The sequence below is a fragment of the Orcinus orca genome, chromosome 2, assembly GCF_937001465.1.
Source record: "Orcinus orca chromosome 2, mOrcOrc1.1, whole genome shotgun sequence".
NCBI lineage: Eukaryota > Metazoa > Chordata > Mammalia > Artiodactyla > Delphinidae > Orcinus > Orcinus orca.
Window position 1 is genome coordinate 144,653,137 of NC_064560.1, and position 18,665 is coordinate 144,671,801.

General features: G+C 35.9%; 1 long non-coding RNA gene across 2 annotated transcripts in view; it reads left to right on the forward strand.

Annotated features, from left to right (window-relative positions):
• Positions 1 to 5,918: 5,918 nt before the first annotated feature.
• Positions 5,919 to 18,665, forward strand: part of LOC117201395 (uncharacterized) — a 72,092-nt gene continuing 59,345 nt past the window's right edge. Inside the window, exon 1 of one of the 2 annotated variants that reach the window (XR_007475453.1) lies at positions 5,919 to 6,109. This is a non-coding gene — a long non-coding RNA (uncharacterized LOC117201395). Of the gene's footprint in view, positions 6,110 to 7,984; positions 8,185 to 18,665 lie in introns of those variants that run through there. The other variant, XR_004483412.2, reaches the window with a different exon arrangement.

The window sequence follows — 18,665 nt, forward strand, 5'->3', positions numbered from 1 at the left end:
AATCAATAATTCTTTTGGATATGTTAGTATTGATACTACTAAATGCCATTTCAATAGCTAATTATTTCATTTGATTTGAAAAATACATAAATTGAAAATTATCTGAGACATTCTTTCCTGGATAATAACCTAAACTCTTGTGAGAAGAGTCAAAAATTTCTGCTTTTTCCCCCATTACATAATAATTGGACCGTATGATAAAGGAGATTGTATAGAGCAGAAAGTCACATTGAATTTATTTATTAGTACCTTTTAAGCACACTATTGGTGGAAAATTACCTGCAAATATGATGGCTAACAATTCCTTTCATCCCTGTCTGGATATGCCTCTCCTTTCATCAAAAGGTGGAGGCCATTTCCTTATCTTTTGAATCTTGACTGGGTTTTTGATATGCTTTTTCCAATAGAAAGTGACAGAAGTGACTTGCCTAGATTTCTGAGCTTATCTATGTTTTAAGAAAACTTTCAGGTCACATTTTCATCCTCTTAGAACCCTGTGCCACTATGTAAAAATTCTGACCTCTCTGCTGCGTAGAGTTCCAGCTGGCTCTCAGAATTTCCAGGTATCCCAGATGAGGCTCCAGAGAGAAAAATAAAGTCATCTTGAATATATAAGCCCCAGCCCATCTCCCAACTAAATTTAGGCACTTAAATAACCTCAACTGACACCATGTAGAGCAAAATAGCTGTATACTTGAGCCTGGTCATGCAATAAAGGATTAAGCTTACCCAAGAAATGTTTTGTATTTTCCCAGCCTCCTGAGAGGTAACCCCTAGACCTTTGGAATCTGCCTGATAATAATATTTACTTTCCAGGGGGACTTTGATCATGCTAAATAGTCTATTTTAACAATGTGATTTATGATGGGGGCCATGGGGTACCAGGTCAGCTTCTGGAGGGGCTGGAGACTAAGGCCATGTCTACACAACACTCCCCAATAAAATCTCCAGACACCAAGGGTCAGGAAAGCTTCCCTGGTTGTCAGTGCTCCATTTATATTGTCACACATTTTTTCTTGGGAAAATTAGACATTGTGGAGAGCACAACTGGAAGTTCTGTGCTTGAAAGTCTCCTAGACCCTGCCTTGTGTGCTTCTTCCCTTGGATGGCTCAAATCTGCATCCTTTCATTATAATAAATCACAACCGTGAGAATAACATTTGTACTGATTTTGGTGGGTCCTTTTAATGAAACATTGAAACTGAGGATGGTCTTGCCCACCCCCCACCCCACAATTGCATTTATGTCAGAAGCAAGAGTGATATTGGAGACCACTGAACTTGCAGTTGGTGTCAAAAGTGAGGGTGGACTTGGAGACTCCTGAAATTTGCACAAGCCAACCCACAGGTTTGTGAGAAATAATAAGGTGAAGTTGCTTTAAGACATTCAGTTTTGTTGCAACTTGTTATATACCAATATATAAGATGGGCGTTACCAAAACAACAAACCAAAATATAATAAATTATGAATTTTTAATTTCATATAATTCAAAAGAAAATGGTATCTGCTTATAGATGGAAGATAAATTTATTTTGGAGACTGAGAAGGAAATTGTGTTTATCAGTAACAACATATTTAGTAAATGTACTGTCTACAATAACTTGAAAAGCAAATCAAGTGACTACTTAGCCTGTAGCTCCAGGAGATAAGATTGCAAAAAGTTGGTACATTATTGAATACTGACTGTTGCTTGTTGTGTTTAGCAAGATATAAGAAAGAGATTAGCTCAGGCAATAATTACCCAGTTTTTAAGCAGACATGAAAGTAAGTTACATCTATAAATGTAAGACTTTCAGAGTGAGAGAAACAAACTTCTTCTGGATCTAAACAACAGGAAATATAATGAAAAAGTTTATGAACAATGAAGATCCATTAGAAGTTCTCTGAAAACAAGGGGTCTTGGCCTTGAGGCAAAGCTCTGATTAAGTACGTTGACCTCCCACACAGGCTATTATTTTCACCTGGCTCTAAGTTTTCTATTAAATTAAGAAAGATGACAATAAAGCAAAGAATAAATAAGGAAAAAAGAAAGCAAAGAACGAAAGTTGACTGGATACCCTAAGTCTCAGAAAAAAAATGTAATTTTTATTAACAATACATTAAATCGAAGGCAAAAATAACAAAAACATGATGTTTTTCTACTTTTAAAATATTTCACTTTGAAATAATTTAGATTTATAGGAGAATTGTAAAGATAGTTTGGACAGCTTCTCTTTATTCTTCAAATAGCTTATCCTAATGTCAACACCTAATATACCATGGTACATTTATCAAAAAAAATTAATATTGGTACAACACTTTGAACTATAGATTTTATTTGACTTTATCTAGTTTTCTTTATACTAATTTCCTTTTTCCTGTTCCAAGATCCAATCAGGATAACAATTCTTCAGTTTTTCCTTGTCTTCCATTATTTTTACATTTGAAAACTACTGGTCAGGTATTTTTAGACTGTCCGTCCTTGTGGGATGGTCTGACATTTTCTCGTGATTAGATTGGGGTTATGGCTATGTGGGAAAGTATCACACAGGTGACTGTCCTTCTCTTGGTATCATACAAGTGGGAACATAATAGCAACATGAATTATCACTGGTGATATGAACCTTCCCTTGGAGTGAAGGTGGCATCTGCCAAGTTTCTCTACTCTAAAGGCACTCCTCTTTTTCATACTCTAATTATCAGAAGAAAGTGATTTAGTCCAGGCTACTCTCCAGGAAAGAGAACTTAAGGTTTATCTCCTGGAGGGAAGATTATCAAATAATTTGTGGGCGTATGTTAGAGCTATCATGGTAATTAATGAATATTTTGGAAGAGGCAATGTGAGGTATGCAAATATCCTGTTCCCCAAAGTCTCACAGATTAATTTTGCCATTCATCAGTGGATCTTGCCTAAGAAGAATGATTGCTCTCATGTTTTAATACCGATTTTCCATTTCCTTCATTCTTTCTTACTGATATGATTTGGACTTTTTTAAGAAGGAAGATTTGTTCCTTCCTCCCACTTATTTTACATATCCAATCATGTATTTATACTAGTATGGATTCATATGTATATATTATTTTTTGAGTTATTGTACAATACTATAGATATTTATTTACTCAAATTGTGCCAGCTTGTCCATTGGGAGGTCTTTCACTTAGCTCCTGTGTCTTTCTCATGTGTCCCATCCTTTTGTTGCTGTTGTTGTTGTTTTTAGCATCACAAGGTACTTCAGGCTTATCTTGTATATATGCTGTCCTAGCTTTAGAATCAGTCATTTCTCAAGGGAGGCCTATTTCCTTTTACAGGAGAAAAGTATTTAAAATCTAAGATGTCAGCATTTAGTATGGTTATTGCTACTGGTTGTCACCACTTTTGACCCTTTCAGTGAATGGTGTTAGAAAGTATATGTATGTAATATATGTACAGTTTCAGTCTATCTAGCTATCTAGCTATCCATCTATCTATCATCTATTTATCTATCATCTATGTATCTGTCTCTTAAAATGAGTTCATTCTGATATCTCCAACTCTAATTCAGTTACACAGGGTTCATTCTAGCCTTACCCTTGGCCTATTGTAACTTTTTTGACATGAGAAACCTGACTCCCAATATCTATATATCTATATAATTTTAAAATTATTTGTTCAACCTAGTATACACCTAGATTCAGAATCGCTAATTGATATCATTCTGAGCAACAAGTTTAACTAGAGTACAGTTTTGATGTACAGTTCTATTTTGACTTTATATTTAGAGTATCCATTAAAAATATGGCTCTTCAAAATTACTTATACAGCTCCTTTTTCTGCCTACCCTTTTCAGTGAGGTTATAGCATACATTTGTAATATAGTTAGATTCATTTCTGACAGTCTCTATTCCATCCCTGCATCCCCCGACACCCTAGTTGGTTGTTTTTTTTAAGTGCATACAGTAAAAATCTCTCTTTTTGATGTATACTTCCATGGTTTCTGACAGATGCAGACAGATGCACCAACACAATGCTGTACAGAACAATTCCACCACCCAAACAATAGACTTGTGCTGTCCCCATCTCATCAACCACTCTGCTCTCCCTCAAATCCTGACAAGCATTAATCCATTTTCTTTTCTTATAGTTTTGCATTTTCCAGAATGAAATAAATGAAATTATGCAAAACGTAGTCTTTTGAGTCGGACTTCTTTTACTTAGCAAAATACATGTGTCATCCATGTTTTAAAAGGATCTATAGCTAATATTTTTAAATGGTTGAGCAATATTTCACTCTATGTATGTACCAGAGTTTGTTTATTCATTCACCTGTTGAAATACAACTTGTTTTATTTCCAGTTTTTGGAAAGCTTCACAGGCAGCTTTATGTGAACATAACATTGTAGTGCACTTGGGAAAATACCTAGAAGAAGGCTGTCATGTGGTAAGTGTATTTTTTTTTTTTTTTTTTTTTTGCGGTACGCGGGCCTCTCACTGTTGTGGCCTCTCCCGTTGCGGAGCACGGGCTCCGGACGCGCAGGCTCAGCGGCCATGGCTCACGGGCCCAGACGCTCCGCGGCATGTGGGATCGTCCCAGACCGGGGCACAAACCCGTGTCTCCCGCATAGGCAGGCGGACTCTCAACCACTGCGCCACCAGGGAAGCCCGGTAAGTGTATTTTTAAGTTTATAAGAAGTCACCAAACTTTTCAAAAGTGGCTGTGCCGTTTTACATTCCCACCAGCAATGTGTGAGTGTTTCAGTTCCTCTACATCCCAATCTAAACTTAATATTGTCTCCCTATTTGATTACAGCCCTTTAGTGAGTGTGAACTGGTATCTCATGGTATTATTTGCATTTCCCTAATGAGCAGTGATATTGAGTATATTTCATGTGCTTATTTGCTATCCATTTATATTCTGTGGTGAAAGTTCTGCTCAGATATTTTTCCCATTTTTCAAATATTTTTAAACTTTATTTTGAACTAATTCCAGGTAACAGGAAGTTGCAAAGATAGTACATAGAGTTCTCATGTACCCTTCATCAAATGTTACCAGTGGTTACATCTGTTAAAAGTATAGTTATCAAAACCAAAGAATTAACATTGGGAAAATGTGAGTGTATAATTCTATGTCATTTTATGAGATGTAGATATTTGTGTAGTCTACCACTGCAATTAAGATACAGAACAATTCTATCACCACAAAGATCTCTCTCAGGCTACTCATTTATAGTTTCCCCCAAACACCCTGCTCCTCACTATTTCTAGCCCCATCTACCCACTCATCTATTCTCCTTTTTTATAATTTTGTCATTTTAAGACTTTTTTATAAATGGAATTACACAATACGAGACCTTTAGAGATTGGCGTTTTCACTTACCATAATGGACTTAACGATACATCCAAGTTGTTGCATGTATCAAGAATCCATTCCTTTTAAATGTTTAATTTAATTTTCATTGTTAAGCAGTATTCTATGATATAGATATATCAGTTTGTTTAACCATTCACTCACTGAAAGGCATTTGGGTTGTTTCCAGTTGCTGACTATTAGAAACAAAGCTGCTATGAATATTTGAGTGTGAATTTGAAACCGTGCCTAATCATTAGTCAAATCCATTTCACCTGCCTTCACTAATCAAGGTAGTTTTAAGACTTGTGTGTCCTCCAAGCAGCAGGTAGCTTAAACAGTAAGATGTTTGCTGGAGTTGTTTTTCAGCAACTTGGAGTCAGCTGTGTCTAGTTATAGTTGAAGTTGGAGTCAGCTGTGTCTAGTAAGACTGGATAGGACCAGAGACCCTCCTATTTGGCCTGAAGGAGTGTCTGCCCAGTGACCTTTTGACATCAGAAGACCCAAAACTCCACCTTCAGAACATGCTAATCACCTCCATTTTTAAATGTGCAGAGGCCTGCAGCTTAATTACACCTGAGAAGATTACTGCACCTTTTTCCAATCACCTTTCCCCACCCTCCCCAAGCTCCCCATACCTCAGAATGCCCTGCTTCTTTATTCTTTATCCCACAAACCTCCTAAGGTCCTTGCCCTCGAGGTGGAGGTTCGGAGATTTGTTCTCCCTTCTCATTTGGTTGCATTGGGAATAAATCCTCTCTGCTGCACACCTCAGCTTCTCAGCGGTTTGGCTTGCTGTGCATCAGGTAAAAGGAACGTGGTTTGCTAACAATTTTTTCTTTGTTTTTTGTTTGTGCCTGTATGTGCATGTTAATATAACTTTTAAATTTCTCTGGAATAAATGCCCCAAAGTACAATTGCTGGGTTATATGGTAAGTAAATGTTTAGTTTTGTAAAAAGACTGTTGTAGTCTTTTCAGTGTGGCTGTATCATTCTAGATGCCCACCTGCAATGTATGAGTAATCTAGTTCTCTCCATCCTTGTCAGCATATAGTATTATCAGTATTGTGCATTTTAGTCATTCTGACAGAGAGAAGTGGTATCTCATTGTGGTTTTAATTTGCATTTCTCTAAAGGCTAATGATGTTGGACATGTTTTCATGCTTATTGATGGGTCCTCTTAGGTGAAATATATTTTCATGCGGTACACGGGCCTCTCACTGTTGTGGCCTCTCCCTTTGCGGAGCACAGGCTTCGGACGCGCAGGCTCAGCGGCCATGGCTCACGGGCCCAGACGCTCCGCGGCATGTGGGATCTTCCCAGACCGGGGCACAAACCCGTGTCTCCCGCATCGGCAGGCGGACTCTCAACCACTGCGCCACCAGGGAAGCCCGGTAAGTGTATTTTTAAGTTTATAAGAAGTCACCAAACTTTTCAAAAGTGGCTGTGCCGTTTTACATTCCCACCAGCAATGTGTGAGTGTTTCAGTTCCTCTACATCCCAATCTAAACTTAATATTGTCTCCCTATTTGATTACAGCCCTTTAGTGAGTGTGAACTGGTATCTCATGGTATTATTTGCATTTCCCTAATGAGCAGTGATATTGAGTATATTTCATGTGCTTATTTGCTATCCATTTATATTCTGTGGTGAAAGTTCTGCTCAGATATTTTTCCCATTTTTCAAATATTTTTAAACTTTATTTTGAACTAATTCCAGGTAACAGGAAGTTGCAAAGATAGTACATAGAGTTCTCATGTACCCTTCATCAAATGTTACCAGTGGTTACATCTGTTAAAAGTATAGTTATCAAAACCAAAGAATTAACACTGGGAAAATGTGAGTATATAATTCTATGTCATTTTATGAGATGTAGATATTTGTGTAGTCTACCACTGCAATTAAGATACAGAACAATTCTATCACCACAAAGATCTCTCTCAGGCTACTCATTTATAGTTTCCCCCAAACACCCTGCTCCTCACTATTTCTAGCCCCATCTACCCACTCATCTATTCTCCTTTTTTATAATTTTGTCATTTTAAGACTTTTTTATAAATGGAATTACACAATACGGGACCTTTAGAGATTGGCGTTTTCACTTACCATAATGGACTTACGATACATCCAAGTTGTTGCATGTATCAAGAATCCATTCCTTTTAAATGTTTAATTTAATTTTCATTGTTAAGCAGTATTCTATGATATAGATATATCAGTTTGTTTAACCATTCACTCACTGAAAGGCATTTGGGTTGTTTCCAGTTGCTGACTATTAGAAACAAAGCTGCTATGAATATTTGAGTGTGAATTTGAAACCGTGCCTAATCATTAGTCAAATCCATTTCACCTGCCTTCACTAATCAAGGTAGTTTTAAGACTTGTGTGTCCTCCAAGCAGCAGGTAGCTTAAACAGTAAGATGTTTGCTGGAGTTGTTTTTCAGCAACTTGGAGTCAGCTGTGTCTAGTTATAGTTGAAGTTGGAGTCAGCTGTGTCTAGTAAGACTGGATAGGACCAGAGACCCTCCTATTTGGCCTGAAGGAGTGTCCGCCCAGTGACCTTTTGACATCAGAAGACCCAAAACTCCACCTTCAGAACATGCTAATCACCTCCATTTTTAAATGTGCAGAGGCCTGCAGCTTAATTACACCTGAGAAGATTACTGCACCTTTTTCCAATCACCTTTCCCCACCCTCCCCAAGCTCCCCATACCTCAGAATGCCCTGCTTCTTTATTCTTTATCCCACAAACCTCCTAAGGTCCTTGCCCTCGAGGTGGAGGTTCGGAGATTTGTTCTCCCTTCTCATTTGGTTGCATTGGGAATAAATCCTCTCTGCTGCACACCTCAGCTTCTCAGCGGTTTGGCTTGCTGTGCATCAGGTAAAAGGAACGTGGTTTGCTAACAATTTTTTCTTTGTTTTTTGTTTGTGCCTGTATGTGCATGTTAATATAACTTTTAAATTTCTCTGGAATAAATGCCCCAAAGTACAATTGCTGGGTTATATGGTAAGTAAATGTTTAGTTTTGTAAAAAGACTGTTGTAGTCTTTTCAGTGTGGCTGTATCATTCTAGATGCCCACCTGCAATGTATGAGTAATCTAGTTCTCTCCATCCTTGTCAGCATATAGTATTATCAGTATTGTGCATTTTAGTCATTCTGACAGAGAAGTGGTATCTCATTGTGGTTTTAATTTGCATTTCTCTAAAGGCTAATGATGTTAGACATGTTTTCATGCTTATTGATGGGTCCTCTTAGGTGAAATATATTTTCATGCGGTACACGGGCCTCTCACTGTTGTGGCCTCTCCCTTTGCGGAGCACAGGCTCCGGACGCGCAGGCTCAGCGGCCATGGCTCACGGGCCCAGCCGCTCCGCGGCATGTGGGATCTTCCCGGACCGGGGCACGAACCCGTATCCCCTAGCATCGGCAGGCGGACTCTCAACCACTGTGCCACCAGGGAAACCCCCCTGAGAGTTCTTTACGTCTTCTAGACACAAAGCTTTTGTAGGATATATAGTTTGCAAATATGTTCTCCCAGTCTGCAGCTAGTTTTTTATGCTCTTGACTGAGTCATTTGCAGAGAAAAGTTTTTAATAACATCCATTTTTTATAAAGGTTTTCTTTTGTGGGTTGTGCTCTTGGTTTGAGTCTAAAAATTATTTACCAACCCTTAAGTCCTGAGTTTTTCTTCTATTTTTTTTCTAAAAGCTTAGATTTTTCTGAGTTTTTTTCCCTAGAAGTTCTCCAAAAGTGATTCATTTTAGTTAATTTTTGTATAAAGTTTGAAATTTAGTTCAAAGTTCCTTTTTTTCCCTACAAATGTCCGATTGTTCCACATTGTTTGTTTAATAGGCTATTCTTCCTCCACTGAATTGCTTTTGTATTTATCAATTAGGCATATTGGTGTGGATCTATTTATGAGTTTCCATTCTATTACATTAATCTGTGTGTCTATTCTCCACTAATACCACACTGCTTTGATTACTATGAGTATAAAGTAGATGTTAATGTCAATTGTTTTAGCTATTCTAAGTCCACTGTCATTCCATGCAAGTTTTAGTATGTCTGTCTATATATGCAAAAAAGAAAATCTTTCTGGAATTTTTGTAAGAATTGTGTTAAACTACACATATATTTGGCAAGATATCTTTAGTATGTCAAGTCTTTCACTCCATGGACTCAGTATACCTTTACTTGTTTAGATATTTTTTGAATATCAGTAATTTTAAAAAGTACTCAGCTTAAAAGTCCAGTACAAGTTTTGTTAGATTAATGCAAAAGTGTTTCATTTTTATGAATTATTGGAAATAGTACTATTATTTTTAACTTTGGTTTCTACATGCTATTATGTAGAAATGCGATTGATTTTCCTGTTGTTGACCTTGTATCCTGTGAACTTTCTGAACGAAAAAGTCTATTCACAGAGACTTTTGGAGATTGAGATTTTCTATGTAGACCATAATGTCACCTGCAAAAAAAAAAAAAAAATTCTTTTCAATCTGCAGGCCTTTAATTTCTTTGTCTTGCCTTATTGTGCTGGCTAAAACATACGCTATATGTTCTCGTGTTCTTTTTGTTCTAATGGCTGGAACATCACTACTGTTTAGAGTGGTGACAATGGATATACTTTCTTTGTTCTCAAAATTAGAAGGCAGGCTTTCGGTCTTACATCATTAAGTACAATGTTAGTTGTAGGTTTATTTTTTTTTACTAGGTGATCTTATCAAGTTGATAAAAAATATCCTCTACAATGTCCTGATAGTTTTTTTATCATAAATTGATGTTGGATTTTGTCAGATGCTCTTCCTGAATTAACTGATGTGATCACATGCTTTTTCTTCCTTGGCCTGTTGATATGGTGGATTATTTTGGTTGGTTTTCAAATATTAAATCAACTTTGTATACTTAGAATGAATTCTATTTAGTCATGGTATACAATTTCCATACAACTCTAGATTATTCAGTTTGCTAATATTTTCTTGAAGACATTTACATATAATTTTATGATAGAGAAACTTCTTTAATTGTTATGCTTTGTTCTGATTTTGTTACCAGGGTAATGCTGGCCTCAAACATTGATTTGAGAAATGTTTCATCCTCTATATGCTGGAAGAGATTTGCTAAATTAGTATTAATTCTTCTTTACATATTTGGAAGATTTCTCCAGTGAAGTTTTCTGAGATTTGTTTTACAAAAAAATTTTAATTAAAAATTTATTTAATATGATTACAGTACTATTCAGTTTATCTATTTCATTTTGATTTAGTTTTGCTAGCTTGTAGTTTTGAAGGAGTTGATCCATTTCTTCTAAATTATTGCATTTATGAGTAAATAGTTGTTCATACTATTACCTTGATGTCCTTTTAATAGCTACAGTGTCTGTAGTTCTGTACAAATGATGCTCTGTCATTTCTAACATTCATGATTTATTTCTTTTTATTTTTGCTAGAGGTTTATCAATTTAATGATTTCTCTTTCACTTTTGAAACATTCTTGCAAGGTAAGAATTCTGTTTGAACATTTTTCTTTCAGCAGCTTGCAGATATCACTTTATTTATGGGTGAGTTATTTACTTAAACCATTTATTTATGCTTTATGATGGGAAGTCTGGTATAATTCTCACCCTTTTTCTTTTAGAGGTAGTGTGCTCTTTTTCTCTATCTGCCTTCAAGATTTTGCTTTGCTTTTCATATGAATTCTGCTTGGTGCTCTCTGAGCTTGATAGGTCTGTTTAGTGTCTGTCACTGTTTTGGAAAATTCTTATACATTATTTCTTCAAATATCTTCAACCTCTATTTTCTCATTCTAGGCTTCTAATTACATATGTTAGACCATTTGGTATTGTCCCAGAGCTCTTGGATAGTCTGTTCTGTTTTTTATTCAATATTTGTTTCTCTTTCCATTTTAGTCGGGTAGTTCTGATTATACAAGTTCTTCTTCAAGCTTATTGATTCTTTCCTTGGCAGTGTCTAATCTGATGAATCTGTCAAAGATAGTCAATCTCTGTCACTATAGTTTTATTTCTAGCATTTCTGCTTGCTTCTTTCCTCTACGTTTTATTATCTTTGAGGGAATTATTTATCTAATATTTATGTTTTATAACTTTTCAATTATAGCCTTTATCATATTCATCATAATTATTTTAAATTTACTGTTTGATAGTTCCAAAATCTGTGTCATATCTGATTCTTATCTCAATATTTGCTTTGTCTCTTTAGACTGTGTTCCTTCTTGTCTTTTGGTGTGCCACATTACTTTTTGTTAAAATCTAGGTGTGCTATATAGCACAATAATATTGATATAAACATTTTTTTCTGTTTGGAGATGAGTACACCTTTTTTTCTGGCTAGGCTTTTAGGTTCCTGTTATTCTAATCTGATGTTGAGCCCAGTTTAAACTTTTCTCTATGCATGGTAAGACTTTTCAAAAAATTATTTATTTTTGCTGCTCTCCAGAAAGAATCTTTCTCTTGCAGTTTTTTTGGCTGTTCCTATTATTTTCATTTGATGCTTGTTTGCCTGGCGGTAGGGGCTGGGAAATGGGGTGTTTTCTGATTATTGTGACAAAGATTCAGTCTTAAGTAGATACTCTGAACCCTTTTCTTGGTGGTGTGACTTTCAGAAGGGATCTTGTGAAATCTACTATAGCTGCTATCTACTATAGCAGCTACCACAAAATAGTAAGCTACCACAAAATCAGTGGCTTAAAACACCACAAAGTAAAATCATTATTGTATCATCCTGAAGGTCAAAAATCTATAATCAAGGCATTGTCAGGGCTGTGTTCCTTTGGGAGGATTCAGGGGAGAATCTGTTTTATTGACTTTTCCAGTTTCTAGGGGAATTCTTTGGCCGAGGGCTGCTTCTTCCATCCTCAATGTCCATTGCTCTAACCTCCGGTTTTTTCATCACATCTCATTCTAACTTTTGCAGTTGAAGAATTCAATTAAAAATGCATAGCAATAGCAGTTGTATGGTATGGCAGATTTACTAGAGGAATTGTTCACAAAATTTGATTTTGGCAATAAATGGTTGATAATTCTGTATTTGTTTCCTATTGCTACTGTAACAAATTGCCATAAATTTAATGGCTTAAAACAACATAAATTTATGATGGTACAGTTTTGCAGATCATACTTCCAAAATGTGTCTTGTGGGCTAAAAATCGCGGTGTCAGCAGAGCTGTGTTACTTTGGAAGCTTACAGGGGAGAATCTTTGCCATTAGAGGCTTCCTGCATTCCTTAGCTTGTGGACCCTTCCTCCATCTTTATAACACAGTATCTTATCCTTTTTTTCCCCCCCCAGATGTGGTTTACATTTATTTCTTTTAAAAATCATTTTAAAATTGTATATTCAAATAATGAATGCACATGATTTTATTTATTTATTTTAAGATCTTTATTGAAGTATAATTGCTTTACAATGGTGTGTTAGTTTCTGTATAGAACCAACTATACATATACATATATCCCCATATTTCCTCCCTCTTGCGTCTCCCTCCCACCCTCCCTGTCCCACCCCTCTAGGTGGTCACAAAGCACCGAACTGATCTCCCTGTGCTATGTGGCTGCTTCCCACTATCTATTTCAGTAGTATATATAAGTCCATGCCACTCTCTCACTTCGTCCCAGCTTACCCTTTCTCCTCCCCGTGTCCTCAAGTCTATTCTCTACATCTGTATCTTTATTCCTGTCTTGCCCCTAGGTTCTTCATAACCCTTTTTTTCCCTTTAGATTCCATATATATGTGTTAGCATACAGTATTTGTTTTTCTCTTTCTGACTTACTTCACTCTTTATGACAGACTCTACGTCCATCCAACTCACTACAAATAACTCAATTTCATTTCTTTTTATGGCTGAGTAATATTCCTTGTGTATATGTGCCACATCTTCTTTATCCATTCATCTGTTGATGGACACTTAGGTTGCTTTCCTGTCCTGGCTTTTGTAAATAGAGCTGCAATGAACATTGTGGTACATGACTCTTTTTGAATTATGGTTTTCTCAGGGTATATGTCCAGTAGTGGGATTGCTGGGTCATATGGTAGTTCTATTTTTAGTTTTTTAAGGAACATCCATACTGTTCCCATAGTGGCTGTATCAATTTACATTCCCACCAACAGTGCAAGAGGGTTCCCTTTTCTCCACACCCTCTCCAGCATTTATTGTTTGAAGTTTGTTTTTTTTTTTGCGGTATGCGGGCCTCTCACTGTTGTGGCCTCTCCCGTTGCGGAGCACAGGCTCCGGACGCACAGGCTCAGCAGCCACGGCTTATAGGCCCAGCTGCTCTGCAGCATGTGGGATCTTCCCGGACCGGGGCATGAACCCGTGTCCGCTGCATCAGCAGGCGGACTCTCAACCACTGCGCCACCAGGGAAGCCCTGTTCGAAGATTTTTTGATGATGCTATTCTGACTGGTGTGAGGTGATACCTCATTGTAGTTTTGATTTGCATTTGTCTAATGATTAATGATGTTGAGCATCCTTTTATGTGTCTGTTGGCAATCTGTATATCTTCTTTGGAGAGATGTCTATTTAGGTCTTCTGCCTATTTTTCAATTGGGTTGTTTGTTTTTTTGATATTGAGCTGCATGAGCTGCTGGTAAATTTTGGAGATTAATCCTTTGTCAGTTGCTTCATTTGCAAATATTTTCTCCCATTCTGAGGGTTGTCTTTTTGTCTTGTTTATGCTTTCCTCTTTTATCCTTTAGTTACCTCATTATGTCAGCTTTATCTGACTCTCATCCTTCTGCTTTCCTCTTAAAAGGACCCTTGTTATTACATCTGGCCCACCAGAGAGTCCAGGATAATCTCATCACTGAAAGACTCTTCATCACGTTCTCAAAGTCCCTTATATAATGTAAGCTAACAACATATCACAGGTTCTGGGACTAGGATGTGAACAGTTTTGGGGGGTCATTCAGCCTACTGTGTTGCTCTTCCTCCAGATACAATGCCAGAACTAGTACACATTCCTGCTCTTCCACAGGCTAAAGCTGTTTTTTTCCCATTCCCTTCTGACAGCTGCAGTGGATTTCCAACAGTGTATTCAGACTATAATTCCATTGCTCCTGACTATGTATATTAAGGATTTGTTATTTAGGGGAGATAGGTGACGTAAATTTGGGTGAAGTTTTGGTTGTTTTTGTGGCTCTGCCCCAAGCTGCTGTAGATAATCTCTTATACCCTCTGGAAACCATTTCCACTTCCTTTTCCCTCTGGAGACTTAAGTTTTGATTCTATAAATGGTATAGGGGGTGCTGTTTGGGATGGAATATCATCAATAGCTGCTATTCTCTTCCCTCAGCCAATATCATGGGGACTATTTCTCAAAATTCTCCTCAACCTTCACTGTGAGCACTCACTAGTGTTCCTTGATGGAAAAGCCTGGAATAAGGTACAAATCCCCCTATGTTCATGCCACATAGGGGTTTCCCACTTTCACTTTAGTCCTCATCAATTTATTAAAATTGTCTAGCTGAGTCTTCTCATGGGGTTATACAGTGTCCTACAATGTTTGGCCCAGGTAAGCAAGTGATTCAATTCTAGTATGTGCCTGTCTCCCTTCAGTTTTCAGTTGTTTGCCCCATGACTGCAGTTCTCCATTGGCTTCAATAAAATCCTTAATTTGAAATTTTTCTAGGCTTTATATGTTAGTTTATTTCAAGAGTGGAAATAATGCCCTTTCAGGTCTGTACCACTCTGAGTTCAATACAGAATAACCTATTCTGACTTACTAACTTTTTTTTCAAAAAAAAGAAAAGAAAATGAATATCACAATAAAAAAATTTCTAAAGCAACACTTGAGGCCCTCAAACTTGCCGAGCAAAAAGTGAGCTGTGAAATCTGCTCATCTCTATAGCCCCCAGACATAAGCCCTAAAGATCATTTTCTGTCAATGAAAGTTCATGGACAAGAAAGTTTCATCCAGAAATAGATTCATTTTAAAAACAGGAGTATCTTCCACTATAATACAAGGGCTTCTCATAATTGTTTAACATTATTTCATCATTGCTGTAGATTTCTCTTTACTGGATGGAATTTTTCTTGCACCTTTTCTGTCACTGTTCCTCATCATCATTTGCATGGAGGTCATATGGGTCACCCACTATGGGGATATGTGCCCTGAATTGACAGAGAAAGCTTTGCATATTACTAAAGAATTTGAAAGTCTTGACTATGTATTTATTACAAACTTTTCTCTCTAGTGGGGCTGTACTCAAATATCTTGTGGCTCTGTGTAGTCTCTGAAATCTCTGTGGAGAACTCTAGGCAACAGTTTTCTGCTGAGACATCTGGGTCATACCTTGAGTATGCAGAACTTAGGAGTTTGGCCAGCAACCAAGGGAAGTTCCATGCATATTTTTAGAACCCCTTTTCTGTGCCCCCATTCTATTACCTACTCCCTCAAATAGCCTTGTCAACACCAATGTTTGATTTCTGCATTTTCTCCTCCAAGTCCTATCGTTCTCTATTTGGACTCTACTTCCCTGATCTCAGGTTCTGACAGTGCCCTGCAGGAGTGAGCTGAGTTGAATGTGGAGCTCACTTCCTGAGCTTATCCTTCTTTCAAAGATAGTAGAATGATTTTAATTTATGTGGATGTCTCAAAAGAGACTTTGTATATAATTTTTTAAGCTTTTTTTTTAGCTTTTACTGTATTGAGCTACTCTATCATGACTGGAAAAATACATAAAACATTTTTAAAAGAAAGATAATATATTTGAATAATGCATAATTAACAGATCATTCAATAAATGAGATAACTGTGGGAATTTATGGAAACAATATGACAGATCCTCATCACCTATAAATTCTGGTTAAAGTATATCATTAAATGTAAAAACAGAGAACCGGAAATAACCAGTGGTAAATATTTTCCTTATCTTGTCTGGGGAGTGTCTTTCTAAGCATATAAACAACAAAAGAAATGAAAAAAATAAATTTCACTAGACCTAAGCAAATAAGCATTTAAAATTGATATACATCAAATTTTATATACATGCAATAACAACACCATAGTGTGGGCAAAGCATGAATAATTCAATAATAATAATTCAAAATATTTTAATATTCCAGAAAATTAATAAAACATGTAATATTTTCCATGATAATCTTGGTAGACAAGTCAACTATTAGGAAGTAAAATGGTGTAAAAATGATTAACAATGAAATATGATTAAGAAATATGATTAACAAAGAAATATGATTAAGAAGAATAAACACTTAGAAATAGTTTAAAAACTCTTTAATATTCAACATTTATTATGGTGAGTTGAAAGAGTCACTCTAATTAAATGCTAGTGTGAGCATGAAATGACTTTTCTGGAAATAAAAATTTGTCAGTATTCTTTATGTCAACAAAATTCCAAATTCTAAATATCTAATAGCTAATATGTAAGCTAAGCAGTAATTACATGTAAATAAAGTGTTCAAACATAGATAATACTTATATAACTTATTCTTACTTTACATGAGAAAATATCATTAGACAATCTTGTAAACAATTCCCATGCGATACTATAATGATAAAAAGGATAGCATGATTCAAGAATTTATGTAGAAAATGAATCCCACAACATAAGTAAATTTGTGATGTCTGAGTTTGTACATCTAAGATGGGAGGCACAGGAAGAAAGGAAATAAAATTCTAACAAAACCTAAAGTTCTAACAAAACCTATCATTAGGCAATAGAAATACAGGCTTTGTTTCCTTTCCTGTATTTTTCTCAGGATTTTTAAAGTTTCTCAAGAAACACATTATGAAATTTGAAAACTAATTTTGACTATATGGTCCACTTTAGATGGTATTTACTATAATTTCACATTTTCAACTTTTCAATTAATAACAAAAAGTAAATATGTGAAATGAAATAGATGTAAACTGAGGCTGAGAAGAAAATTTGTCAAACTTGTTTACAACATCTTATTTACCATACATATGTATATAGAGAGAGCACAAGAGCAAGAAAGGCAGTATATATAGTATATTTATTATACAATACATAGGTAGGTGACTATGTATAAAGTATGTATAAAGTTGAGATAAAAATGTTCATTAGAGCATAAAAGTTAGAGGGAAGGGATACTGAACAGCATGAAAAATGAAAAAAGGATAGAGCATGCAAATTGAGTTTTTTGTTCAACTAAAGTACATTAACATCAAATCCATCTATAGAGAATGACTTTAGCACATGATATACTTTATGACAAAATAACATTCTCAGATGCTTGTACCAAATGGGTAACATCAAGCTTGGAAAAGTGGCCCAACATAATTTGAGCCTTAACACTTGTTCCAGAATTGCTACTGGGTCCATCAGCCACCTGGCCAGTGATTTCATCAATTGGTTGTGTCATAATAGAGATGCAGCTGTTTCTTTTCTTACTCCCTTAAGCATTAAAACCATGTGAAAACCAAGCAGCAAAATTTCAGATTTATAATACATCAGTCATAAAGTTTAGATATAAACTCTCATATGTTCATAATCGTTTATTGAGCACCCACAATGTCTATAGCTGTATACTAAGTGTCATAAGAAAAATAAACAAAAAGGATGAATTGATTTCCTATACTTCAAAACAGAAAGTATGCACTTGAAAGTTTGAGATCATTTCTGTGAGATCAGGGAGAATATGTTTTGCTAAACTATAGCTATCAGAGTGTTTTAATCATAACTCAAGGCTGCCCTTAGCATGAGGAAAACAAGTATATTCAGAGGTTAAAACGTATTTCAAATCTTTAAAATATACATATTCATTGGTGAATTTTTACTGTCACAGAAATGATGAAATTTGATGACTAATTCTATGAAAGTAAACTGGATACATCTGCTCTTTGCTTCTGCCACAAAACGGAGTGAATGTATACATAGCAGAGCCTAAGAAGGAATATGTGCCCAACCACATCCTGGCAGCTTTGGGAAGATAGGATCTGCCCAAACTCAAATAACACTGGAATTGGGAGTAAAGAGCTATAAAACTTAATATTTTAGTAGCCTGTAATCCACTATTCTTGAACTAAAGTACAAGGTCATTAACTTTTGTAAAAAACCTTGAGCTAAGGAAATTACACTAGCCTCATTCTTTGTAATTTGCTGTTTTTACCTTAATAAAAGTAGCTTTTAAAAGTCAAAAAAAAAAGTTTGAGATCAGTTATATAGAGCATATATTAGTAATGAATAGTACAAATACATGAATTTGAGCTTTGTAGCTTTGTATTTCAACAGCAAAAATTCATGAATGGAAGGAGAAACCATTTTAAATAGCTTTCATTATTCCAGTGTTTGAATTCTTCAAAAAAATAAATTTCATAAAGTAATGGAGACTGCTGGCTTTCCAGAAGTCAAATCTCAGCCCA